This window comes from Saccopteryx leptura, chromosome 3 (assembly GCF_036850995.1).
Source record: "Saccopteryx leptura isolate mSacLep1 chromosome 3, mSacLep1_pri_phased_curated, whole genome shotgun sequence".
NCBI classification, from domain to species: domain Eukaryota; kingdom Metazoa; phylum Chordata; class Mammalia; order Chiroptera; family Emballonuridae; genus Saccopteryx; species Saccopteryx leptura.
The window spans coordinates 76,335,478-76,362,588 of NC_089505.1; the positions used below are offsets into that span (position 1 = coordinate 76,335,478).

Sequence of the window (27,111 nt, forward strand, 5' to 3'; positions counted from 1 at the left end):
GAGCCTTGACCAGGGAATCAAACCAGCAATGTGCTCGCTCTTAGACAATTCTCCAACCAACTGACCTATCCAGGCAGGGTTTAGTTTCTTTTCTATTTTCAGAGAAACAGAGAGAGGCAGGGAGAGAGAGAGGAGAAAGAAGGGATGCATTCATTTGTTGTTCCACCCTGTCATCCACTTATTGGCTCCTTCTCGTGTGTGCCCTTACCAGGGATGAAATCCACAACCTTGTTGTTTCAGGATGACGCTTTTAACCAATTGAGTTGTTAACAGGCCAGAGTAAACACTTAAAATATTAACAATAATAATTTTCCCACCATGGCTGAAACCCTGCGTTGGTTTTAATGTCATCCCGGTATGCAAAGGTTGGAGGCTCAATCCCTAGTCAGGGCACATACAGGAAAAGATCAATGTTTCTGTCACTCTTTCTCTCTCTCTCTCTCTCCCCATTCTTGTCTCTCTAAATAAATAACAACAAAAAATAATTGCTGCAGGTTAGTTCTGTCCATATTAACATTCTTTCTTATCACCATTCTTCCTAAAATTCCAAGCCTTTCATTAAGTGTACAGTATCAAAACCACAGTTTCCATATCTTACCAGTATTGTTTTAGAGAAAAAATCTTCTATTTCTGGCTTTTGTAACAAAGTCTGGTTGTCTTCAGATGGCATAGCTGAAAGACACAAAATAAATGTTCACTGTTATGACACATGGTAAATAGACATACCAGCAATTATTTTTTTATTTTATTTTATTTTTTTTATTTTTTTTTCATTTCTGAAGCTGGAAACGGGGAGAGACAGTCAGACAGACTCCCGCATGCGCCCGACCAGGATCCACCCGGCACGCCCACCAGGGGCGATGCTCTGCCCATCCTGGGCGTCACCATATTGCGACCAGAGCCACTCTAGCGCCTGAGGCAGAGGCCAAGGAGCCATCCCCAGCGCCCGGGCCATCTTTGCTCCAATGGAGCCTTGGCTGCGGGAGGGGAAGAGAGAGACAGAGAGGAAAGCGCGGCGGAGGGGTGGAGAAGCAAATGGGCGCTTCTCCTGTGTGCCCTGGCCGGGAATCGAACCCGGGTCCTCCGCACGCTAGGCCGACGCTCTACCGCTGAGCCAACCGGCCAGGGCCGACATACCAGCAATTATTAACAAAATTATACTTTAAGTACTCCAAAGGCAGATTAAGAGTTCAAATCAAGACCAAGAAAGTTAACAGTAAAAACAAGACACATTAGAGAGGAATGAAAACTTACTACCATTTCTGAAAATATCTGCTGAAACACCCGAACACACACTGGCAATATGATAAGAAAATGCCCACAGCCAAGGCTCCATTGGAGCAAAGTTGGCCCAGGTGCTGAGGACAGCTCCATGGTCTCCGCCTCAGATGCTAGAATAGCTCAGGTTGCAACAAAGCAATGGCATAGATGGGCAGAGCACTGCCCCCTGGTGGGCATGCCAGGTGGATCCCGGTCAAACCCGTGCGGGAGTCTGTCTTTTTGCCTCCCAGCTTCTCACTTCAGAAAAATACCAAAAACTAAATTAATTAAAATATATAATAAAAACAAAGTGCAACATAAATGAAGAAACAACCAGAAACAGACAGGTACAGTGAACAGAGTGATGGCTGCCAGAGGGCAGGGGAGTTGGAAGATGAAACAACTAAGAACACACTGGTAGTTACGGAACGGTCATGGGACATAAAGAGCAGCACAGGCAATATAGTAAATATTATCAAAATAACTATGCTTAGTCCTGGAAATATAATGGGGAATACTTTCTGATTTTGTAAAGTATGTTAAGGTCTCACCACTATCTGTACATCTGGAACTAGTTCAAAATAATATGGAATGAAAAAAAATGCAAAACAATAACTAAAATTAATCTCCAGAATTTTGAAAATCATATAAAAGTTCCAGTGATCAAAAATACTTGTATATAATTAGAATTTAAAACTGAGTGTACCCTCAAACAGCAGAAAGTCTGCATCATATTATACAGCAGAAAAATTTCTTAGACAATGCATTCAAATCATTCAACAATAACTGTCAAGTATAATTGTAATATAGACATATTTAAATAACATGAGAATTTTTTTCTGGTTTAATGTATTTCAGCTACTCCTACGAAAACATGTAGACTGTAATTCACTTCACACACAAAAAGGAACCTTCATTTCTAAATAAAGAAACCACTAGAAAGTTGTAGAATATGAAAAGACTAACCTTTAAATGTTTCAGATTAAGCACACCATGAGAAAGGAACATGCTGAGAAAGCAAATGAAAAAACTCCTCGTTTTTCCCTGAAGTAAACTTGAATTAAGGAACAAAGCAGCTTCCTAAATATGAAGTGCCCAATAAATGCTGTATCCCACTTCTTACCAAAGGAGAACAATCCTGCATGTTGTAACAGCACTTGTAATTCGAAAAGCACAAATATTACAAAGATCTCATCAGAATGTGAAAACAGAAAAAGACACAGTCCCAGGCAGCTCTCAGCTGCACAAAAAAGAATTACAGAATGACAGTGATGATGAAAGCAGGTACAATGGACACTTTCCTACCTGCTGGGCAATACTCTAAGGTTGCCTATGCCAGTAACTTACTGCAGGACTCTATAAGATACATAGAGACATGACATTACTGTAAAGTGGACAATTAAAAAAATACAGACTGGAAAATTTTTTCTTCTTTTCCAAGTGAGAGGAGGGGAGATAGAGAGACAGACTCGTACATGTGCCCCGATGAGGTCCACATAAATATCCCCATCTAGGGCTGATGCTCTACCCATCTGGGGCCATGCTCCCAAGTGAGCTATTTTTAGAATCTGAGGTGGAGACACCACAGAGCCATCCTCAGCACACAGGGACAGTACAATGGAACCAATGGAGGCATGGCTGCAGGAGGGAATGAGAGAGAGAAAGAGACAGAAAAACAGAGAGAAAGGGGAAAGAAATGGTAAAGAAGCAGATAGTCATTTCCCCTGCATGCCCTGAACGGGACTGAACTCAGGACGTCCACACGCGGAGCCGACACTATTCCCCTGAGGAAAATGGCCAGGGCCCACACCGGTAAGTTTTAATGATAGTTCATCCTAAGCAAAAGAACATTTTAAAGTCAAACAGAGAATCAGATCTTTGTACTTTGGGGAGATGCTTTGTACTGTGATGAAACCACTGAGTCTACACTCTGTTGGGTCTTGACGGAAACCTCCAAAGGATTAGAAATGACAAACCTGAAAACATGACATCTGTCCCCAGGGTTCATGAAATTTCTTCACTCAATTACAAGATTTCAACCACTCCTTCAAAAACTCCAAATGAGAAAAAAGCAGCTTATCATGTAATTTCTCAGCTTGGTGCACAGGTTATCCCAGGTCCCCCAAGCTATGGAAGAGGAGCCAGATCACCGCGGCCCTCTTCCGAGGGGAGGACCCCGCCCCCACTGCTAAAGTGATGACGGAGGTCACTGGAGCAAAAGCAGAGTCCCGAGAGGACGCAGGAGCACGGGGCGTGTTGGGAGACCAGTGTCCCTCTATGACAACAGGGATACACCTGGGCCTCTCACAGCCCTTTCCACTGCAGCAGCTTCCCAACCACACTGTAAGGTCTGGCCTTCTCCATGACCTTTAGGTCTCTTCCCTGCCTCACCTGCTTCCTCCTCCCATCCACCTGGCTGGAAGGATACTGTCTTTCTTCCCTTCACATCACAGCACTCGTACATTTGCTACAAGAAAAGAGCCAGGACTGACTTACAGAAAGAAAGACATGCTTATTAAAAAAAGAGAACATGAGTTTTGATATAGATTCTCCAATTTCTAATTCATTTTGTGCCCACGTGAGTATAGTATATAATTACAATGTTCTAGAAAATAACTTTCCAAAATACTGTTTTGTGATAGCACCATAATTGTTCCAAACAACACATAAGTTTTCAAACACTGACTTCTGATTAATGTGCATCACGAAGCATTTGTTTCTACACCAGCAAACCCACATATCTGTTCCCTGAGGGCAGGACTCTGAATTCGACCATGCAAAGCAGAAGCTCCCAAAAGACAGACATTCTCCTAATTAAAGAACAAAACCTTGTGGGGCTAGAATAAGCTCTGGAAGGAAGTCATCCTCACCCAGGGAGACCAGGTTCCTGTAGTTCTCCAACATCACATCCACGTACAGTTTCCGCTGAGCTGGATCCAGGCATTCCCACTCCTCCTGAGAGAAGTCTACAGCCACATCCCTGAAGGTCAGTGGTTCCTAAAAGGAAAGACCCATTATCAAAGGTTCATGATCCAAATTAATGTCACCCAACATAAAAACAGGGTTAAAAGAAGTAATGTTGTCTTACGGGAGTACCCTATGTTATCCAGTAAGATAATTTTCAGCCAACTATATACTTATTTTTTGAGAGATAGGGATATGTTAAGAAGCATCAAGTCATATTTATGGCAGTTTTAGTTGTTGATTGATTTCTTTCTCATATGTGTCTTGACCAGGGGGCCTCTAGCTGACCCAGTGTCCCTTTATCAAGTCAGAGACCATGAGCTAAATCAGCGAGCTTTGGACTCACACCAGTGACAATGGGTTATATCTATGATCCCACGATCAAACCTGTAATCCTGCATTCAAGCCGGTAAACTCGGGAATTTGAATCTGGGTCATCAGTTTCCCTGGTTGACACTCTGTCCTCTGCACCCCCATCTAGTCATGCAGCAATTTTTTCCAAAAAAATTTGTCTTTTCTTTCGTTGTTTTTCTTCTTTACACAGAAACACTCTCTAACATATTTTCTAACACAAGGATGACACAAGTCCAAAAATGTATTACACAGACTTTATTTTTCTAGAAGATTAAGTTTAAAATTAAGGCATCACTGTGAACTGGTAGCTCAGTCAGAGCATTCTCCTGATATGCAAACGTTGCAGGTTGGATTCCTGGTCAGGGCACATAGAAGGATCAACCAATAAATTCACAAATAAGTGAAACAGCAAATTCATGTATTTTTTTCCTTTCTCTCTCTCTCTAAAACCAATCAATAAAATTAAGGCATTACCACAGGCATGTGGGTTTGTCAGTGTTGCATTTGTATCATTCACAATCAGTTGTGTATTTGCCAGCTGGAAAGTCAGGGTGAGTTGGAAGTGTAAGTACTTCTTCAATTTTTGACGTGGACAACTGTGAACTGCCGTTTTCTAACAATGCTGATTCTCACTCAGGAGTTCTGGGGTGGGGCCTGTGTTTCCACATATGTAACAAGCTCCCTTTTTACCAGTGACACCAATGTCTCCAGTGCACATGCCATACTTGTAAAGAGCACAGGGAAAGAATATACAGGACAAAATTCATACATGACTTTGAGCTGAAATTTTAATGGAATTTCTTGTTCTCATGGAATAGGATGCACAGCACCCCCAAATAAACCATATGTAAATCTTAGATCAAGATCATTCTTCCTTTTCATAATACTGTTTTGTGAAATACATATTGTGGGGTAGACCTTGAATTTTATGATTTTTCATAATCTACAATTTTTCAAAAGAAAACAACATAGGCCCATACTCATAAGAAACCTCATAAGCTTTTATTGAAGTTCCTGCATAGAAATTTGTTTTCTTAAGCAAGAAGAAAATATAGCTGAAATAATGATTAAAAGTTATGCACATATGGGCTTGCCTGGTCAAGGCACATATGGGAGTTGAAGTTTCCTGCTCCTCCCCCCTTCTCTCTCTCTTTCTCTCTAAAAATCAATAAATAAAATCTAAAAAAAAAAGTTATGCACACAGACAATCATAGGGGAACTAGGTACAATTTAAGAGTGATAGAAAATATAATAAAATCAAAATAATTTTTAAAAATTTTATTTATTGATTTTTAGACAGAGGCAGGAGATGGGGAGACAGAAAGAGAGAGAGAGAGAGAGAGAGAGAGAGAGAGAGAATCTGTAGCATTAACTCATAGTAGTTGCTTCCTGTATATGCCTTGACTCAGCAAGCCCGGGCTTTTGAATTGGAGACCTCAGCGTTCCAGGTTGACGCTTTCTCCATTGCGCTACCATAGGTTAGGCAAGATTATTTTGTGATTCTGTATAAGTTATGTATCAGTTGTAGATGATACTCATTTTTTTATAAACATAGTAGCAAAAACACCCATAATAATAGAAAAAAAGTTAGAGCTATTGATTTTTGTCTCTAATTTCTTTGAAAAATTTTAAACATCATTCTTGGAGAACTATCTCTTGTGACATTACAGGCAAACAACATGAATAAGAAAATTATCTGAAAATTATCACAAAAAATAGATATTTTTGCAAATGTCCATCTACATGTACCCCCCAAATTCTGTTCTTTAACACTCCCTTTAAATAGCAAGTCTTTCACAGCAAGTCTCTTCTAGCTGCTTTTCTCTGTCAGAACTTCCTCAGCTATTCTGACCCGGAGAAGGTGCATTTCCTTAATCCTGACCCACAGAGCTGACGCTGCAGCCACATGAACCTAAAGCCTACACTCCCTTCTTCACTGATACCCGAGCCTCTGACCATCCCCACAGGGATGGTGGACACGGTGCCCTCCCAGGTTGATCTGTCACAGAGGGGTGTTTCCAGTAGTTGAAGGGCATTAATTCATGGTGGGGATTGTTCACACCCTCAGGGAGCCTGGACAAAGAGAATGCACAGAAGGCTCTGGAACAAAGGAGGGAAGTATATAAGCTGCTGACCTTGATAATTGAAAACAAAACAAAAAAAATGACAAAATGGAAACCACATCACTAGGCAGGAACATCAGAAGTAGAGCATTAAAGGTTATGGGTCCTAAATCCACTGAAGTTAGGAGGAAAAGCAAACACAGCCTCTGCCCAGGACACATCGCTTACCTGAGAAGCAGCCATTCTGTCCTGGTCCAGCTCCTGCTTGTTTTCTCAGGTGACAGTATGTTAACGAGTCAAGTCTGCATTTTGAGAATGTGCCACCACAGGTGTCCACACGGCCCCTTCATCCACTTCCACCTCAGTCACAGACAGAAGGACCTGGAAATGCTGAAAAGGCCACATACTCCTGTCCTACATGAGAGTCAGGACATATAAGCTCCTATAGGGAGACCACACTGTATTATTTTCCTGTCTTCACCTGTCCTTCCTCAGACATCCACACATTCCCACAGCAATGAGAACTGGCGCTGCTCTCCTGAACGCCCAAACCCAACACAACACCCTGTCACCTCCCTGACCATCCCTGCTCCCCACTCTCACTAATGCATCCCCAGCGCTCCTGGCTCACCTTTGCCTGTCTCTCTCCTAAGCTCTGAGGGCCCCTTTTTTGCTTCTGAAGCTTGTTCCCTGAATTCACTTCTTCTTCTTCTGTGACTTTTAAATAAAATTTCTTTTAAAAAACAAACAAACAAGAAATGACTCCTGGAACCTTCCTGCTAACCCCTGGGCCGTCATAAAAATCATCTGGAGCAGCTTTCCATTTCAGAGGGGGAGGGCTCAGGTGATGTTCTTCCTAAAAACTCATCACGTGATGTAATCTGAAACAGGTGGGGACCATTTACCTTTAATAAGCACACAGATCCCTTGGGGATGAGAGCTCCACTTGAGGTTGTGGTTCTGCAGGTCTGCAGTGGGGCCCAGGATACAGCATCTTTATCTAGGTCCCTGTGGTGCCTGCACTGCTTCCCTAGAGCTGTTTTCAGGAGCACTGGCTGGCGGGGATCAGACCCAGCATCCTCAAATCTCTGGATTCTGTGAGGGCTTAGGACTAGAACTTTTAGAACAGTGGTTCTCAACCTTTCTAATGTCATGACCCCGCAATACAGTTCCTCATGTTGCGGTGACCCCAAACCAAAAAATAATTTTGGTGGCTACTTCATAACTGTAATTTTGCTACAGTTATGATTCAGAATGTAAATACCTGATATGCATTATGTATTTTCCAATGGCTTTAGGTGACCCCGCCGGGGTCGCGACCCACAGGTTGAGAACCACTGTTTTAGAAGGACCTGCCTCCTGGGCACAATTCCTTCTTTTCCAGGAAATTGCAGGAAATACTTAAAAAATGATGTACTGGTTTTGAGGCTGAAAACATGGATAAAAGCTTAGCTATGAAAATATGTGCATCAACTTGCACAATGAATGGACTGGCTCTGTAAGAACCAAGTTTCAGGTCAATCCAGGCCACCTGTCACTGTTTCCAGAGAGTGGACAAGAGAGACTTGAGGGGAACAGCTCCTTGGTGGCTCAGTTACTAATTCACATAAAAGCAAAGAAAAAACTGCTGAACACTAGACGAGTTCACGACACAACGTGCTGACTGTTATGATCATAGCCATCCTTACCAAGTGCACAGTGAAATAGCCTAATATTGTTTACTAAGTACCAATGGATCCTTCACCATATGAGTGACATATGACTAGACATATGACACCATATGACTAGAAAGGACGCAGGACTCAGAATTTAGTCTAGATGCAATATACTTAAAAAGAACACGGTTTAGAATCTTTTTAATGTAATGACTTCTACAGTCAAAGTTTTAAAAAGTTGAGACAGCCTCATATTTAGCAAAGAATATTAAGCGCTGGCTATGAGGTTTCACTAATGCTTATTTCAGAAGTTAACAACTACTTCAGGAAAGCAGATATTCAACAGACTAAGAATGATCTCAGTAAGTTTTCCAGAAAATGAATTAAATGTGAGATGTAGAATGAAAAAGATAAATCTATTTCACAACAAAAAAGATGCTATTCTTTTAATATTCCTTGAAAAAGCATCACAAGTTTACAGTTACTTCTTGTGTGAGGTCCCCCCTCTCTCCTGCCACCCAAAAAATAAGAGACCCATGACCTACAAACAAGTCTCACCCCTCTGAGTGAACAAGGGCTGCAACTGGAAGCAAATAATCATAAAATGCACAAACCTTGGAAACTGAAATTTTATATTTATAATTCTCTTTCGAATCTTTTTAAGTAAAACAATTCAGCGACTGTTAAATCGATTATAAAGCCATAACCCGTGTATCACAACTTAACCCTGAACATCTCATGGGCTCATCATTCAGCAGGTCCAGGTTCCCCTTTTTCTGCTTCTACCTATTTCTGTCTATGGATCTGTTTTTGTCTCTTCACAGCTTCTATGCATTGTCATCCTTTCCTGTGTTTCCCCTCCTCCTCCCGTTCTTTCTCCCCATTTCTCTATTTCGGTCCCTACACCTGTTGTGAGTCTTTTTTCTTTTTCTTTTCCAAGTGAAAGGAGGTGAGATACAGAGACAGACTCACACATGCATCCTGACCAGGATCCACCCGGCAGCCTACATTGGGGTGGATGCTCTGCCCATCTAGGACCATGCTTAAAATGAACCTTTTTTTTTTTTTTTTTTTTTTTTTTTTTAATGAACCTATTTTTAGTGCCTGAGGAGGCGGCTCCACAAAGCCATCCTCAGCGCTGGGGGCATTGTGCTCAATTCAACTGAGTCATGGCTGCAGAAAGAGAGGAGTGAGAAAAGGAGAGAGAAGGGGAAGAAGAAGGAGTGTAGAAGCAGATGGTCACCTCTTGTGTGTGCCCTGTCTGGAAATGAAACCTGGGATTCCCATATGCCGAACCAAGGTTCTACCAATTAGCCAAGGGGCCAGAACACCGAGAAACTCTTAAAACCTGTTTTGCCTTAACCTACTTTTTCTCCGTGATCTTTGTGAGTGCTCCAATCTCCGTGCATCTGTTCTACTCTTCTCCCCGTGCCTGTGTTCCCTGCTGCCCATTCATTTCTCCTGCCCCCTGGAATCTGAGTCTCAGAGCTGTTTCTCCCTTGGCTCCCTCATCCCTAATCCCCCCTTTCTGTCCCTACTCGCCCCCCACCCCAGCTCTCCTCCTGTGAGCCTCTCTCTCCTTCTGAAGTGCCCCGTCCTGCGCCCCCACTTCTGCTCCCCAGCCCCCCTCCCTTCTCTCCGGGCCCCTCCCTCTCCTCGGGGTTTCTCCCCTTTCTTCCTCTCGCGCTCCTCTCCCCGGTTACTGTCACTCTCCCCGTCGCGGTCCCGTCCCCCCGCACCCCCACGTTGCCGTCTCTTCATGGCCCCTCACTGACCTCTCCTCCCCTCCCGTGTCTCTCTCCGTCCCCTGACCCCTCCCAGCCCCGCTCTGCGCGTCCCCGGGACCCTTCGCTGTCGCCGCTCCCACAGCCCTCCCCGCGCGGGGCCGGGGGCTCTTCTGGGGACCCCGTGTTCTCGCCCCGAATCCCCGCCCCATGGAGAGTGTGCTGTTCCTGGACCCGGGCCTCTTATTAAATGGGGTGGGTCTCAGGAGGGGGTCCGCAGGTCCCCAGGCCCGGGGGAGGGGGGCAGTCGGGCCGAGAGGCCGGGCGGGGGGAGGGGCGCACACTGTCCGTTCTCCCGGGACTTGAAACAGCGCGGGGTGGTGGGGGAGGGGGGGGGGAGGCTGCCCCCTCGGGACTGAGGCAGGAAACCCCGCGGCAGGGGGGTCCCATGCCCAGCGGCAGGGGGACACAGTGGGGCGGCCTCAGAGTTTCCCCAGAAACCGACACGGAGCCCCCACCCGGCAGCGCAGCGGGCAGGCTCGGGGCCTCTCACCGGGACTCTGCACTCACCGGTGGGGGCTCGGGAGCGGGGCTCTCGGCGTCTGCAGCGACCCTCAGGCTCCCCGCGTGCAGGAATGGGGACAGGGAGGGTCAGGTTTAAACTGGGAAGGCCGTCACCGGCCCAGACCTTCGCTTCAGCCGCTTCCGGGTTGGAAAGAAGCTGAGCCTGCGCATAAAGCCTGGCTGGAGTGACTGGCGGTCTGAGCGCTTCTGGCAGTGGGCGGAAACTTAATACGGACCAATCAGGAGTAGAGAGAGGAGGAAAAATGGGCATTTCACTGCAAAGAACTTTATACATTCTAATCTGACCACTAAGTGACTCTGGATATTCTCAACCTGGGATGCTAAAGACCCAGATTAGAAACCCTGAGTTCGGCAGCCTAAGTGCAGGCTCACCAGTTTGAGCATGGGATCATAGACATGAGCCCTAGTCGCTGGCCTGAGCCCAAAGTTTGCTTGATTAAGCAAGGGATCACTGGCTCAGCTGGAGGTCCCCAGTGGAGGCATATATAAGAAAGCAATCAATAATGCCCTGGCTGGTTGGCACAGCGGTGGAACATCGGCCAGGCATGTGGAAGTCTCGGGTTCAATTCCAGCCAGGGCACACAGGGGAGGTGCCCACCTGCTTCTCCATCCTCTCCCCTCTCCTTCCTCTCTCTCTCTCTCTTCCCTTCCTGCAGCCAAGGCTCCATTGGAGCAAAGTTGGCCTGGTCGCTGAGGACAGCTCCATGGCCTCCGCCTCAGACGATAGAATGGCTCCAGTTGCAGCGGAGCAACAGCCCAGATGGGCAGAGCATCACCCCCTGGTGGGCATGTGGCAGGGTGGGGGTGGGGGATCCCGGTCCTGAGCATGGCCCCCCAACCCCCCACTCGGTGTCTCACTGCGGAAAAATACAAAAAAAACCCACAAAACCCCAAGCACTAAAACACACTTGAGTTCAATAACTTTATGTAATTCCTTTTTGTTTTTCAAAATTCAGGCCCCAAAGTTAAGGTGCATCTTATACATAGGAGCTTCTTGTATATAGGGAAATATGGTATATGGATAATGTGCATCAACAGACCTCCTCAACGTTCCTCACTAGCCTGCTGGGAAATGGAAGAACTCCCCTGTAGTTTGTGCTGGGACAAACCAAAAGCCATAAAGACACTGTTGCAGGTGGTAAGTGCAAGACACAATACATCAGTAGGTGCATATAAATATAAACGCTGCACACAGTGAGTCTATAGCTATGTCAGGAGGCATGGGAGAGCTATATTCAATATCTAGTTTTTGGGATGCTCTTGGATTTCATGGAGGATGCGTGGAAATGAACTGATATCAAACAGCTTGTGCAGATGCAGGACAGGACACTGAAAGGGCCAATGAACTTTGGTGCTTCCACTTTAGACTCTTCACACCTGGAATTCTTACTAACAGTGATGGATTACTTAAAATACACTCAAAACACAACAAGTGCCAACGGACATACCCCTGGCCACTTAGTGAATTTAGAAAACTTTCCATCCAAACACCAGGCTGGTACAGGTTCACAAACATGATCCCAAGGTTACTTGCTTGAAGCAACGGTCACTGGCTTGGCTTCAGCCCCTCAGGCTAAGGTTCATGTGACAAGCAATCAATAACTAAAGTGATGCAACTACAATTTGATGCTTCATATCTAATTTCCTTTATGAGAAAGAATGGGAAAATATTTCAAGCCAAAGCTTCCATGATTTCAATTCTGCTAAAAAGAATGACCAACAGTTTATAACTGAGAATCAAACGGTTAAACTTGTCCTGTTTCCACTTAAGTGAAGCAGAAGTCAGTAAGGTAATACTGAAAAATTCAGGATTGTAATGAAAATCGAGACCAGGAAGATCATTTCAATTTTCAAATACACAAATGCCATTTCGTTATTTAACAAAAATCCATATTCACATTAAAAAGCAAAAGGTTCTGAATGAAAACATGAGTAGTGAGCTACATACTGTGGGAAATAAATAATGTAAATTATTCACGTAATTCTGATGTATAATTGTGTTTAAAAGATTCCAAATTACAAATCTTGAATGGCTATAGAGAAAGTAGTGAGATGCTGTTGCAATAGAACTTCAATCAAATGGCTGTGAAGTCTGAAGCTGAGAATAAAAATGAAAAGAAATGAGAAATGGAAAACAAACTTAAAACTTTTTTATTGAATGTAGAGAGACAGGAACATTAATCTGTTACTGCATGTGACCTGACCAAGCATCAAACCATCAACCTCTGTGCTTTGGGACAATGCTCTAACCAACCAAGCTATCCAGGAAGGGATAACATAAACTTGATTTCCCTGAGTTGAGCCAGTTGTGCAGCATGAAAGTCTGGACCACAAGGAGGAAACTGTCTGCTGAGAATGTGCAGTGGAGTCAACAAGGTTTGGGTGCAGGAAATGTCTGCGTGCTTCTAGTACAGGATTCTTCCTCCAACAACTGTGTGCTTTCTCCTCTTATCTTGTTTGACTTTCTGTAGTGATCACCCTTGTGTTCTCGTTTGAATGACATGATGGTCGTCCAACCTCACGTCTGGTTTGGGTTCACACATTTGGAAACCTCATGCTCCCTACAAAATATTTTTTTCCTTTCTAAAAATCTTAAATTTATTGTAGTGATATTGCTTAGTAAAATAGTAAGTTTCAAATGTCCAATTCTATAATACATCTATATATTTTTATATAATACACTGTTCTTTATTTTTATCACCACATGACCAGATGGACATTATGGAGTCTTCATCTCTTCAGTTCACAGGACTTTACCTGGATTCAACAACTAAGCAATTGGGCAAAATTAGACACAAACCTAAGATAAATCCAAACCCAACGCCTAGCTTCCACTCTGGACCACATGATCCTTCCAATCTGAAGTGTTCCCAACCACCTGGGGGACTGGGTGGAAAGGTGAAGAAATTAAGGAGTACGTATTGGGGATTCCAAGATGGCTGTGGAGCAGGTGAATGCCTGACTCACCTGCTCCTGGCCTCAGATTGGATTTTCAGCTCAATTTTAGTGCAACCAATCTGAATAACCAACTGAAGGACAGCTGTAATGAGATATTATAACCAAGGATTGCAGAAGAAAGCACACTGAGACTGATAAATAGGTCAGAGACACCAAAAGGGCTGGCCCTGTGACCAGGTGTGGTGGCTGCAGCAACAAGATTTCCTGCCAGGAACCCGGAGCGTGGAATGGCTCACATGCCCAAGCAAGACTCCCCGGCCTGGAGCAGCAGAGGTGGGGAGACAAGATCACCAACAACTGCTGGTGAAAACCAGGAGATTGAGTTGGACTGGGTCAGCTAGGATCCACCTACACAGGGGCATGCCCCCCACATGTGACAGAAGCATCATGGGGCAGGCACTCCCTCCCCACCCCCACGCTGGCCTTGCCTCTCTGCCCTGCTCAGTGGTGCAGAGGGATCCGCAAGTGGTAACCGGAAGAGACTCTTGGGATGCTCTCTCTTAGGGGAGGCTTGTGGGGGATATAGAGACAGTGACGGGGAAGGAAGGTTTTGGGAAAAGGACATGTCTTCCCCTTTTTAATGCACACACAGCACCCTTCTTCCACCCCACCTGGAGGGAAGCTAGGCTGAAATCCCCATGTGCAGGGAGGCAGGAGAACAGCTAAGACTCAGGACAAGCTGTATAGTATTGGAGGAAGAGCTGCTGGACTAGAGGCACATGGGAAACTCTAGAGAAAGACAAGGGTCAGGGAGGGCCACTAGGACTCTTGTGCTGCATCATTCTCCAACGTCAGAGTCACCGTCATTCTTTAGCAGAGCTCTTCCATCTGAAGAGCATCAACCTCGTGGAAACCAATTGATCCACCCTCTGGATTCCCTCTCATTCCACCCTGTGGAGATTGGTCCTGCTGAGCAGTCAGTGGCCTGGCCAGAGAGTAGAGGTTTGGACAGACTCAGGGGGTGACAGTAGCACAGTTATCAGGTGTTAGGATACAGGGATATTTTCCCCATTTCCCAGTGTATCTGACTGGCATTTCCCTCCCACAGGAATTCAGTAGAACCAACCTCATAGTTGCAAAAGGGTCAGACTCAGACCGGAGTCTCTGGAGTGAGTACTTCTACCAGCTCATTTCCTGAAGCCTGCCAGGCACCCACCCCTCAGTGGAAACCTGTAGATATCATCCTCCAGACTCCACCAGAGGCTCTTTCTGTGACCAAGCCTAACAGGCAGTTGGCAGGTTGAGACACCTGGAGGCAGACCTCAGGGTGCCTAGGGTCTTTTGCTGACCTATCTCCTGACTCTATTAGCAAAAATTGACTTTAGCGTGCAGCTAGGTCCTTCTCACATGCACCTCAGCCCAGCAGAGGCTGCCACAAACTTTGGATCGCTTGTGGATCTGAACAGGTTGTAGAGGGCCAGTCTGAGGCAACGTCTCACATAGGCCTGCCCCAGGCCTCCCCCAAGAGGCCCAGAACTGTCGCACACAAAAGCAGCTTCAGACAACACCAGAGCAGAGTCTGATTAGCTTCACAGGCAGCATATTCAAAACAAAATCTTGTTGGGCACCAAACCCAGCTGAGGCAAATTCCACTTCCTGTGGTCAGCACCTGTGCTGTAGTTTGCATGCATTGGTCAAGGTAGAGCCTCACAGTCAGTCAGCCTGAAGCCTGAAATGACACAGATTGGGCAAAAAGAAATCCAGTCTCGATTACTACTGGGCGGTCCACATACCTCACACAAGGGGCATTCTTAGAGCACCCAGCTCAAGTGACCAAAGAGGCTGCACTACGGGACCCAACAGAACACCTACTACATAAGGCCACCCCACCAAGACTGGGAATCACAGCGGTTCTAACACATAGAAACATACCATGAACCAGCGCAACTAGTAATTCCAAGTCCTAGTGGGAATGGCGCAAAATAAAGAAAATAAGCTTCAAGAGAAAAAGAATGGGATGGGGAGGTCTCTTTGCAATGCAAAGATAGCTTGCAAAAGTCAAGAGCCCCCGGTCTGCTTTATTATATAGCCATATGCAAATAAGGAAGTCTCGGATACAAAGTCATACATCTCTCCAAGGCAAGTCAAGAATTCTCCCAAGTGCAGAAACCCTCCACCCTGCATAACTGAAATCAACCAAAATCAGAACAAATAAAAGGTGAGAGGAAGGGCATGTAATTGCTTCTAGCAACTTAATCAAACAACTAGGTTATGGGGGGATAGGATGAGTGCAAATATTCAGCTTCATAGCCAAAATGGAGGTGTGTGGCAAGAATTTGGCCTTTGGCTAAGCCTTAGACTGCAAGGGCTTTGCCAACTTGCAGTCTCCCACAGAAACAAAGAGGCAGCAAAAATGAGGAGAAATAGAAACAGGCCCCAAATGACAGCACAGGAGAAACCAGAACAAGACCCAATTGATACAGAGCTAAGCAATTTATCAGACATAGGATTGAAAGTAATGGTTATAGGGAGGCTCAAAGAACAAAATGAGGGCTTCAATCAAATGATAACAAGCAAATAAAAGCATATAGGAGCCATAAAAAGGAAGCAAATTGCAGAACACAATGTCCTAACTTTGGGAATATACTGGAAGGAATAAAGACTATGTTGGATGAAGCTGAAGGCTGAATCAGCAATTTAGAAAACAGGGTATAAAAAACCCCAACCAATCAGAGCAGCAAAAGGAAAAATGATTTAAATAGAATAAAGAGTTGAGGGACCTTACAGACAGCCTGATGCACAATATTCATCTCAGAGGGATACCAGAAGAAGAGAGAGAGCAAGGGATTAAGGACATATTTGAAGAAATAATGACCAAAAATTTCCCTAAACTGGTGAAGGAAAACAGGAACAGACAGAGAGGAGGGTCCTCAGAGAGAGGCCTGCTGACTCAGGTCAGAACAAGGTGGCGGGTAACCCTCACCCACCCTCCCTCTCCCTAGGACGGCTCCCTGACAGACCCTCCCTCTCAGTGCAGCCGGGCCCCCCACAGGGGCCTCAGGACAGAACAGGGCGCCATTGGACATTTTTCTTCTGTCCAAGGATGGGGTAGCACATATCAACCCCCCTATCCAATGATCAGATCAGGAGACCAAGTTCAGCAGTACTGGAAAGTTTCCGTAAGTCCTGTGGCCTCAGCCCACGGAAGGACCTACAGGTGCTACAGCTCACAGAACAGCAACCCCTACCTGCTGTCACAGCCCAGTGAGCCTCTGGAGCTCCTGGTCTCAGGTGAGGGGACACTGACCCTGTCTTTTCTGAGGTCAGTCTAAGGGCCTTGTTCCCCAAAATGGTCAGGCTCGGATGGAAGAGAAGGGGCTGTAGGTTTGGTCACCCAGGGGAGATCTGCCCGTAGAGGCCTTGTCCCCCCTCTCCACCTGTTTCCCCTCACCTGGGCCCAGAACGGGTCAGGCAGGCAGCAGGAGGGTCTTGGGGAGGCCACAGTGCAGACATAGGTGTCTTCATGATTTGAGGACTTCAGGGTCACCCCCAGCTCCTCACCCTCTTTCTGTCCACATTCTCATGACCCTCTGGGGTCCCAGCGCAACCCCCCCCCCACAGGGCCCAACTCCACAGCTGGTGAGTCACTGAGAACTCTGCTCAGAGGGAGCACAGACCACCCAGGGCAGTTCTGAGGGTCTATCAGGGGATCCAGTGTCCCCCAGACACTCAAGGATGGGCTGTGTCCCAGGGGCACAAAGGCAGGCAGAGATGCTGAGATCCACAGGGCTCCCAGGGCTCTGAGGCCGGCAGGTGACAGGTGGGTGGTCCTGACACAGGAAAATTCTGGAACCCAGCCTAGGGGAGAGGCATCCAGCTTCAGGTTGGTAGATGGCTGACCTCACACCTTGATCACCATCTTGATTTCCAGGAGGCTCTGAGGATGCCCCCCCTCACCCACACAGAGTCAGGCTCACAGAGGAATAAGTGAGGATCTCTGGAGATAGTGGTGGGTATATTCTTGGGTGAAAAGATGAGTCATGTGGGGGGGTTCAGCCAACTGTGGAGATGCTGACTTGGACACTTTTTCCCTGTGTGGACCTCAGTGTCCCCCAGTGTAAAAGGAGAGAATCATGGCCCAGAGCTCAGATTTCCTTTTAGTTCTGCTATGACCTTCTGGGAGAGGGGGCCTTACAAGGAAGCCCCCAGGATGTGGTGTTATGAGGTCTGTCCCTTCCATAGCAGTGACAGTGACACTAGAGAGGGACAGACAGATGGCACAAGGATCTGTGATTTCAGGCCATTTTCTCAATTCATGCTCAGCTCAGAGGAGAGAGGGGACTAGGGTCAGACTTGGGTCGGCTCCCGGCTATGCGGCTCCTGCTGTGGGGCCAGGCTGTCCCTTCTCTCCTCTGAGTGTCGGGTTCTTGTCTGTTCATCCCTGGTCCCGTCCTGCTCACAGGCTGCTGTGAGGTCAGGTGACATAGGGGTCCTCATGGAGAATGCAGGGCCCCTCATCCAGCCAGGCCTTCTCAGTGGGGGTATCTGGGTTATGCACAGTTGAGATGAGTCCCAGCATACACACAGAGCCCTCCCCACAGTCCTTCCCCTTGCATGTCCCAGCTGTGCTGAGGGGGATGGGCAATAAGGAAGGACCCTCAGCTCCAGATGGGGACATGGACAGGCTCCTTGCAGATGAGGAGCCCAGAGCACTAAGCTGATATCCACCTGGGGGGGGGGCAGCATGAGGACAGCACAGGGAGCCCACAGTCCCGGGTTCCATGCCCAGCCCTGCCCTGTCCAGGCTGGGTGACCTGGGGCAGGTGGTGAAACTCTCTGAGCCTCAGTGCAGTGGGGGCGGGGTCAGCAATCCCTGTGCCTGACTGTGGGGAGGGGAGAGGAGATGGATGACAGCCCCCAGCATGTGCCTCACACACAGTAGGTGCTGATGAAGTGACATCAGTGGCTCATTCATGATGACAATTGTGTCCAAGGTCTCCCATTGTGCCTGAACATCATGATCGGGGTCTCAGTGGCCCTTGTCCTATTGCTCTCCTTCCTCTGACACCAGCATCAGAGCAAAGGCAGGAGATTGAGTGAGTAGGAAATGGGGTGACGTGGATCACAGAAGTTGGGGGTCTCAGAGCATCCACCAAAGGAAAACCAAATAGATAGAGGTCAGCTGAGAAAAAATGTTTCTCCAGAAATTCAACAGGAAGTATTCAAAGAAAACACTGAATGTCAGCACAGATGTAGAGATGGAGGGTAATCTTTCATCATTTTCAATCTTGTGAAATATTAAAACATACACAAGGCCCTGGCCGGTTGGCTCAGCGGTAGAGCATCGGCCTGGCGTGCGGGGGACCCGGGTTCAATTCCCGGCCAGGGCACATAGGAGAAGCGCCCATTTGCTTCTCCACCCCCCCTCCTTCCTCTCTGTCTCTCTCTTCCCCTCCCGCAGCCAAGACTCCATTGGAGCAAAGATGGCCTGGGCGCTGGGGATGGCTCCTTGGCCTCTGCCCCAGGTGCTGGAGTGGCTCTGGTCGCAGCAGAGCGACGCCCTGGAGGGGCAGAGCATCACCCCCTGGTGGGCAGAGCATTGCCCCTGGTGGGCGTGCCGGGTGGATCCCGGTCGGGCGCATGCGGGAGTCTGTCTGACTGTCTCTCCCCGTTTCCAGCTTCAGAAAAAATATTAAAAAAAAAACAACATACACAAAAGTGTGTGTTAAGGTTTCTTTCTGGCATGACCAGGTGGTGGCACCGTGGATAGAGCATCATACTGAAATGCAGAGGACCCTGGTTCAAAACCCTGAAGTCACCAGCTTGAGTGCGGGCTCACCAACTTGAGTGCAGGGTTGCTGGCTTGAGCATGGGATCATAGACATGACCCCAAGGTCTCTGGCTTGAGCCCAGGTCACTGGATTGAGCAAGGGGTCACTTGCTCTGCTGCAGCCCCCTGGTCAAGGCACATATGAGAAAGCAATCAATGAACTAAGTGCTGCAACAGAGAATTGTTCCTGCCTGCCTGTTCCTATCTGTCCTTCTGTCTTTCTCTCTCTTTCTCTGCCACACACAAAGATTTCCTTCTGGATGACATCAGAGTGCTGGTGGTTTGAGAGATACCCTTGATCTCTCCCCTTGAAATTTCAACAAATGGAACAGCTATAACTCAGCAGAGGAACACAGCTGGGTGCACAGATGTGTCTGAAACATCCTCATACTGCACACCGAATGGACTACAGGGGAGGAAGGGTAAAAAAAGGGTCTGAGGAAAGCAGAAGACAAGACACACGCAGTCAGGCATCAAAAAGGGAGAAACCTGGAGTGGCTGGCTCTTCTTCTGCTGGGAGGAGTGGAGAGATTTGGGGGCATCTGAGGAGGTACTTAATCAAAGTGGCGGGAAAATGAATCTTGGCCAGTGTCCTGCAGTCTGTCCACAGCCTGCACTCAGGACAGAGAAATAAAATTCAAAGTGCAGCCCCCCAGCCTCCCAGGTCCCGCCTCCATCCACTCACCAGGTGCAGAGTGGCAGAGACATATCCTATAGTTAATTCTACTGGGCCACTGTTTGCCCTGAAGAATGTAGGTGCTTTGTGTCTGGTCCTCTGGTGTGTTGGAAGGCAGGGAGGGGCACCCAGTCCTGAAATTGCCATTACTAGAGTTGAAAACCTCACAACACGCCCCACCCACCATCATGACTGCAGCCTCACCTCCATCACGGCACAGCAACATCTCATTGGAAGTAAGCCTAGGAATTTCAGAGCTAAACTTGTACTCCTGTGCCACCTACTGGAAAATAATAGGAAAACCTCCTGCCAGTGAAGCTTTCTTTCTTTCCTGTGGAATCAGAGAGAGACCACATTTCTACCCTCTCAGGCTGAGATTGTCCCTCTTGAACAGCCCATAGAGAAGCTGATGTCTAACCTCCTGCAGGGCCCACAGGCCCAGAGCCTAAAAACTTCAGATTAGGTAATTCCTGCCACGAATACCCCCAGACCACATGGATATGCCCTGTGACCCCTCTCTGCCCATAAAACTTCTATATCCTCCCCTAGCCCTAGCCCAACTGTGGCGGCCCAGGAAGAGCCCCTCTGTGATAGGAAGAAAGGGCTTCCCTGAGGGAGGGCCACACATGGATTTCAGAAGATGATGGGGGGTGGGTTAGGCTAGGAGGGTGTGGGGGTCAGAGGTGAGGACTGAAATCCACACCGCATGACCTAGCTAGCAAGTCTCCTCACCCCTGGGTTAGTGGCCCATCTGGGAGCAGGCAGGGTCTACAGCCTTGAGATCTCAGGGACCCAGCCAGGACAGACCCCCATTCTGCCCCAGGAGATGCTGCCGTAAAGGACCCACAGCCTGAGAAGGGCGTGGAGCTGGACCCTCAGGGGCAACCCCTGCTCTTGTCCTGGTCACCAAAGATCTTCCTGTTGCTCAGTTTAATCCAATGGACACTTTCTGGTCCTTTCCACACCTGGTTCACAGGAGCGTCCCCCCACTGACCTCTCCTTCTGGGCACCCAGGTCATCCAGCTGTGACTCACTCCTTCTGGCTTCCTTGTTCTTGAGGAAATAGGAATACACACTGAGGGAGTTCATAAAATATAATGAACAAGGCAATGTATTCAATTGAGAGTCAAGTACATTACTAAAAATACTAAGTATCAGTCTATATACATCTAAGAGAATGTGTGTGTGTGTGTGTGTGTGTGCGCGCACACACACACACGCACACACAACAAATAGGGACAGGAAGAAAGGGAGAAGCTTCAGTTTTTCGTTTCGGCATGTTAGTTGTTCATTGATTGCTTTCTCATATGTGCCCTGACCAAGGGGATGGGGGCTACAGCAGACCGAGTGACCCCTTGCTCAAGCCAGTGACCTTGGGCTTAAGCTAATGAGTTGTACTCAAACCAGATGAGCTGGTGCTCAAGCAGGTGACCTCGGGGTTTCAATCCTGGGTCTTCCCCATCCCAGTCTGATGCTCTATCCACTGTGCCACTGCCTGATCAGGCTAAGAGAAATACTTTTTAATGAGACTTGAATTTTTAAAAATTTTTATTTACTGATTTTAGAGAGGAGAGAAAGAGAGAAACATCCACTTGTTGTGCCACTCATTATGCATTCATTGGTTGATTCTTGTATGTGCCTTGGCCAGGGATTGAAGCTGCAATCTTGGCTCTTTGGGAGGATGCTCTAACCAACTGAGCTACCAGACCAAGGCCATCTAAAATCATACAAACAATGTGTGTGTCAAAGTTGTTATACAAAATTCAATCCCTGAGGTGTCATTAAAATATTCTTTCTTTTTTTTTTTTAATGATTGATTTTTAGAGAGGGTTAAGGAGAGACAGAGAAAAATCAATGTATTGCTTCACTTAGTTATGCATTCATTGGTTTTTTCCTGTATGTGCCCTGATCAGGTATTGAACCCACAACCTTAGTGTATCGGCAAAATGCTCTAACCAACTGAGATACCTGGCCAGGGCATCATCATATTAACTTTGTAAAAACTATCTTTTTTTTTTTTAGTTTTTATTTATTGGTTATTGGGGGGGGGGGGTGGAGAAGCAGAAAGCATCAACTTGTTCTAGTTACTTTCCATATGTGTCTTGATTGGGCAAGCCCGGGATTTCAAACTGGCAACCTCAGTTGTTGTAAGGTACCAAAAAGCTGCAAAATTAATATTGATATTCTAGGAGGAAAGATTAGGCTTTCCCATCCCATCCTTCCTTTGGGGAGGAGAGGGGAGAAGAATGTAGAAGTTTCTGGCTTGCAAGAACAATGGGTCATTTAGTTTTAAATCTAAAATAAAGGTTAACTGAGAAACTTATTTTTCAATAGGAGACAGAATTTACATACCATCTTACATTAACTGTAGTTCCTTCCCCTTCCTGGAATCTTGAGAGTAAAATACCTCTAGGCTAGTGAGGGAAGATGAACCTTAAAAGATTTGTAAACATCTTTGATTGTGTTACTTTGAAAGTCTTAATGTTTCTGTGTATCCCCTAAACAAATGTTGTCAGCTTGTGCCATGATGTCATGCTCTCCCCCACCTGTGTGTGATCAAGGATATATAAACAGCCCCTGAAATGTTTGTAGGAGTGCATGATTTGGGTCTGCTACCCCGTGTCAGCCATATGTGGCCACCATATTTAATAAATCTCCTCCTTTAATAAAACTCTTCAAAATTCATCTGGACTGGGTGTCTCTACATAAACCCAATGAAGGTACAGTGCCTTTCAGAATCTGGGGGACAGTACTTTATAACACAGTGTTTCAGTTCGAGACTTTATTCACTGAGCCACCACAGGTCAGGCAGGAAAAACTATCTTACAAGTTGTAAGGCCAGTGGCTGCCACTGTGGCCATGCAGATACAGGTTCTCACTGGATTCGGGTGGACAGTAGAGGAACTGTGGCATCAGAAAATGGTGGGCCATTCCGTTTTGTAAAGCCTCCTAATGGTGGAGGGGCAAACAGGCAGGGCTCCCAATCCCCTCAGCTCTATCTCTATCTCAACTCTCCAGGTAAAACCAGCTGGGGGAAAAACAAGTAGTCTCCAGCAAACAATAGCATTTGCCCTCCCTGTGGAGGGCTTGTGTAATCTGCAATCTGCGGCCCTGAGGGCAAGCACTGCAGCCTTTCACAGACCACACACACACACACACACACACACACACACACACACACACACACACAGTGCTGCCCCATGCCACTGCAACAATTTGGCAAAATATAAGTGAGCAAACTTAACACACTTGAAACACACTGGTTTACCCGACACAAATTTTGTGAGTAATGATGTTCAAGCCTTACCAAATGGTATGTTATTCAGTTCAAAGTGACCAACTTTCTCTCAAATTAGCTTTGTAAAATTTAACAATGTAAATGTTGTAAGCCAGTAGCTACTGCCATGGCCATTCAGGTGTGGGTTCCCATTGGATTTGGGCAGGTGGTAAAAAAATTGAGGAGCCAGAAAATTGCAAGCCATTCCATTTAGTAAAGTCTCTTAATGGCAGATGAGCAAACAGGCAGGGGAGACCGCTTCCCTCTCATTCAGGGGTCCCAAAGCCCCAACTAATTCTCCAGACTCTCCCAGACTCACAGGCCCCTATCAGCCTTAGCACCTCCTGCCAAGCAGGCCAGGCACAAATCTCAGGGCTTCCCATATCTCAGCTCTCTCTTTCTTTTTCTGCATTCTTCAGCAAAACAGGCTGGGGAACCCCTTCTCCAACAAACAATAGCAAACAACGGCCCTTCTCAAGCAGGAAGGCAATGTGCAATTCACAATTACCACCCGGAGGGCAAGTGCCCGCAGCCTTCCATACACTACACACACGGCACTACCCCAATATAAGCGAGCAAACTTAAAAATGTTTACCCGACATTCTATGTTCCATAAGTATTTAAAAAGTCTCCTTTTTGTGATAGAGTTTAATTCAACAGGTCACACTAGTGCTTGTGTGTTTTAAATTTTTAAAGTCTGCAATAATTTTGTTCTCTTTAATAACACTGGGGAAAATTTTTTTGTTGCATCCACAAAAACACTTGTTCTTACCTAACTCAAGTGTGCTGATCTCAAACCTGACATTAGTTTTTCTCTGTAAGCTACAGTTTTCTGGCAATTCAAGATTTTAGGTTTTCATCTTATTGTAAAATTTTCAACATTTAGTTTAACATAATGAAGTAGAATGTCTTCTTGGGCATCATCTTTGTGAAAATATAATAATTTATATAATGCAGTAAATACACCAATACAATAAAAGATATGATTGCATCAGAATTTGTCTACAATTTGGAAACAGAACATATTAAAACACTTATTTTAATGATAAAATTTGCACAAAATTTATATAAATACTATTCAGGTAAAAAATTGCGTTTGTAGCTCTTGTGTTTGTGTACTTGTTGAAGACAATCTTGTTTGATGCTCCAGTAGTAGTCTGCTCATCACTAACAGCTCCAAGATTTTGGGGAAACTTACCAAGGTGACTATTCAGGAAGTGAATCTTAATGCTCATGTTTCTTGCAGATGAGTTGAATAACCAAATGGAACCACTGCATAAACTTTATCGTTGTGTAGAACACAGTTCATATTCTGTTTAGAGCTGTCAAGAAATAGCCGCCATTCTGTTGGACTGCAAATGGTAACACCTAGCTGGCTGAGAAGCTACTGATATCATGACAGTAAAGTGTTTGCCTTAAAAAAAAAAAAGCCCACAAAAACTTGTTCACACTTCCTGAAATGGGATACTTTAGCTGACTGGTGAAGTACACTTTTCTTGAAGGCTGGAGGCTAATAACTCAGCTGCTTTCTTTGATAGGCCCAAATCTCTTACTAAGGGATCGGGAACCTTTTTGGCTGAGAGAGCCATAAACACCACATATTTTAAAATGTAATTCCATGAGAGCCATACAACAACCCATGTACGTTATGCATTATCCAATAAAAATTTGGTGTTGCCCTGGCTGGTTGGCTCAGCAGTAGAACATCAGCCCAGTGTGTGGAAGTCCTGGGTTTGATTCCCGGTCAGGGCACATAGAAGAAATGACCATCCACTTCTCCTCAAAAAAAAAAAATTGGTGTTGTCCCAAAGGACAGCTGTGATAGGCTCCAGCCACCCGCAACCATGAACATGAGCGGTAGGAAATGAATGGATTGTGATACATGAGAATGTTTTATATTTTTAACATTTTTTTTTTATTAAAGATTTGTCTGGGAGCCAGATGCAGCCATCAAAAGAGCCACATCTGGCTCCCGACCCCTGTACTAAGTCATTCAATTTGGGTTGGCTAAACTGCTGAGGGGTTAATGACTGCTTGGCATCAGAAGAAGCCTTTTCAGATTCTACAACCATTTCCTCATGCATCTTATCAAAATACACTTGATCACTATGTTCACTTTCTTTGTCCTTAGAAGAAATAAAACCATTGAAAACTGGAACCAGGAGTGTCTCAGAGTGTGGGATAGGTCATATTGCTGAAGGAATATTAGGATATGCGATCATATGCAGTTTCTTCTTGCCAATGCCCCTTGTATGGATCAGACAGAAATAACAGTCACTGCTGTGGTCCTTAGGTTCACGCCAAACCATAGGAATACCAAAAGGCATTCCTTTGCGTTTTCCTTTTGTCCAGTCACGAAGCATTTTCTCACAATTATGACACACAATATGAGGAGCCTAATTCTTGTCTTGATCGCCAAGGGGAACTTGAATATAGGCAATATATGCATGTGTCACAAGTGATGAAATATTGCGCCTTTGACGTTGAAGTGTGTAACAGTCACATATATAACAGAAGGTGTCGGGACTATTCTTACATTTACGCCTACTCAAAGAAGCCATGATTCAATCTTAAAACAAAATAAGAGGGTGTTTTTATCAGATAATAATCTTTCACATTTAAAAACAACTACAATGATGTCAAAGTGATGTTTGTAAAACATTAATTGCCTTGTGGTTATGTTCAATCCAAGAGTTGTTGCCCCCTTTTTTTTTTTTTTTTTGGTATTTTTTCTGAAGCTGGAAACGGGGAGAGACAGTCAGACAGACTCCCACATGTGCCTGACCAGGATCCACCCGGCACGCCCACCAGGGGTGACGCTCTGCCCACCAGGGGGCGATGCTCTGCCCCTCCGGGGCATCGCTCTGCCGTGACCAGAGCCACTCTAGCGCCTGGGGCAGAGGCCAAGGAGCCATCCCCAGCGCCCGGGCCATCTTTGCTCCAATGGAGCCTTGGCTGCGGGAGGGGAAGAGAGAGACAGAGAGGAAGGAGGGGGTGGGGGTGGAGAAGCAAATGGGCGCTTCTCCTATGTGCCCTGGCCGGGAATCAAACCCGGGTCCCCCGCACGCCAGGCCGACGCTCTACCGCTGAGCCAACCGGCCAGGGCTGAGTTGTTGCCCTTTAACTCCAATTTAAAAACTAATGCATGCCATTAACTATAACAAAAAGAAATTAAAATTGCACAAAAACTAGAGCATGCACTGAAAAATAGATTTCAGATTTGGAATCAGTGATGCAGAAATACATAGAAAAAGTTCTAAAATCTCATGCAACAGAAAATGAAAAAAAAATTGCTCTCCAGTGAATCTAACAATTTGCATCTGTTCTAATAATGATATTCCAGGGAGATACAGTATGTCAGAACTTTCCATTAAATGACAATGTAGTTTTTTTTCTTTTGTGAATATGTTCATTTCACTTATAAGTTTTACCAAGTGACAAAACTTCCCATAAACAAAATCAACTCTTCTTGGCTTTCACCTATAATTTGACAGTCTCCAAGGGTTTTGAATTTGATGAAAAGTTCCACCAGTGATGTATTTATTTGGTTTAATGGGTGTCAACGTTGAAATCACTTTTATCCCAACATTATTAGTTGCAATATTATAGAGCAATGTATATTATCTATAATCTACCTTCAAAACATTCCCAAAATATTCTGAACGTTGTAGAAAAAAGAACAAAAAACAACAAACAAACAAAAGAAACATGTTTAGCCTGACCTGTGGTGGCGCAGTGGATAAAGTGTCAACCTGGAAACACTGAGGTTGCTGGTTCAAAACCCTGGCTTGCCTGGTCAAGGCACATATGGGAGTTGATGCTTCC

General features: G+C 45.8%; 1 protein-coding gene, 1 long non-coding RNA gene and 1 pseudogene across 2 annotated transcripts in view; all 3 read right to left on the reverse strand.

Moving 5' to 3' along the window:
• LOC136399323 (zinc finger protein 91-like) overlaps nucleotides 1-27,111 on the reverse strand; it is a 195,745-nt pseudogene that overhangs the window by 124,522 nt on the left and 44,112 nt on the right.
• LOC136399337 (zinc finger protein 420-like) overlaps nucleotides 1-27,111 on the reverse strand; it is a 75,359-nt gene that overhangs the window by 4,103 nt on the left and 44,145 nt on the right. The gene's annotated exons all lie outside the window — the stretch shown is intronic.
• On the reverse strand, nucleotides 6,200-10,723 carry LOC136399382 (uncharacterized). Its single transcript, XR_010750145.1, has 3 exons — nucleotides 10,591-10,723; nucleotides 6,870-7,083; nucleotides 6,200-6,678 (listed from the first exon to the last, which is right to left on the reverse strand). It is a non-coding gene; the product is annotated as an uncharacterized lncRNA (long non-coding RNA).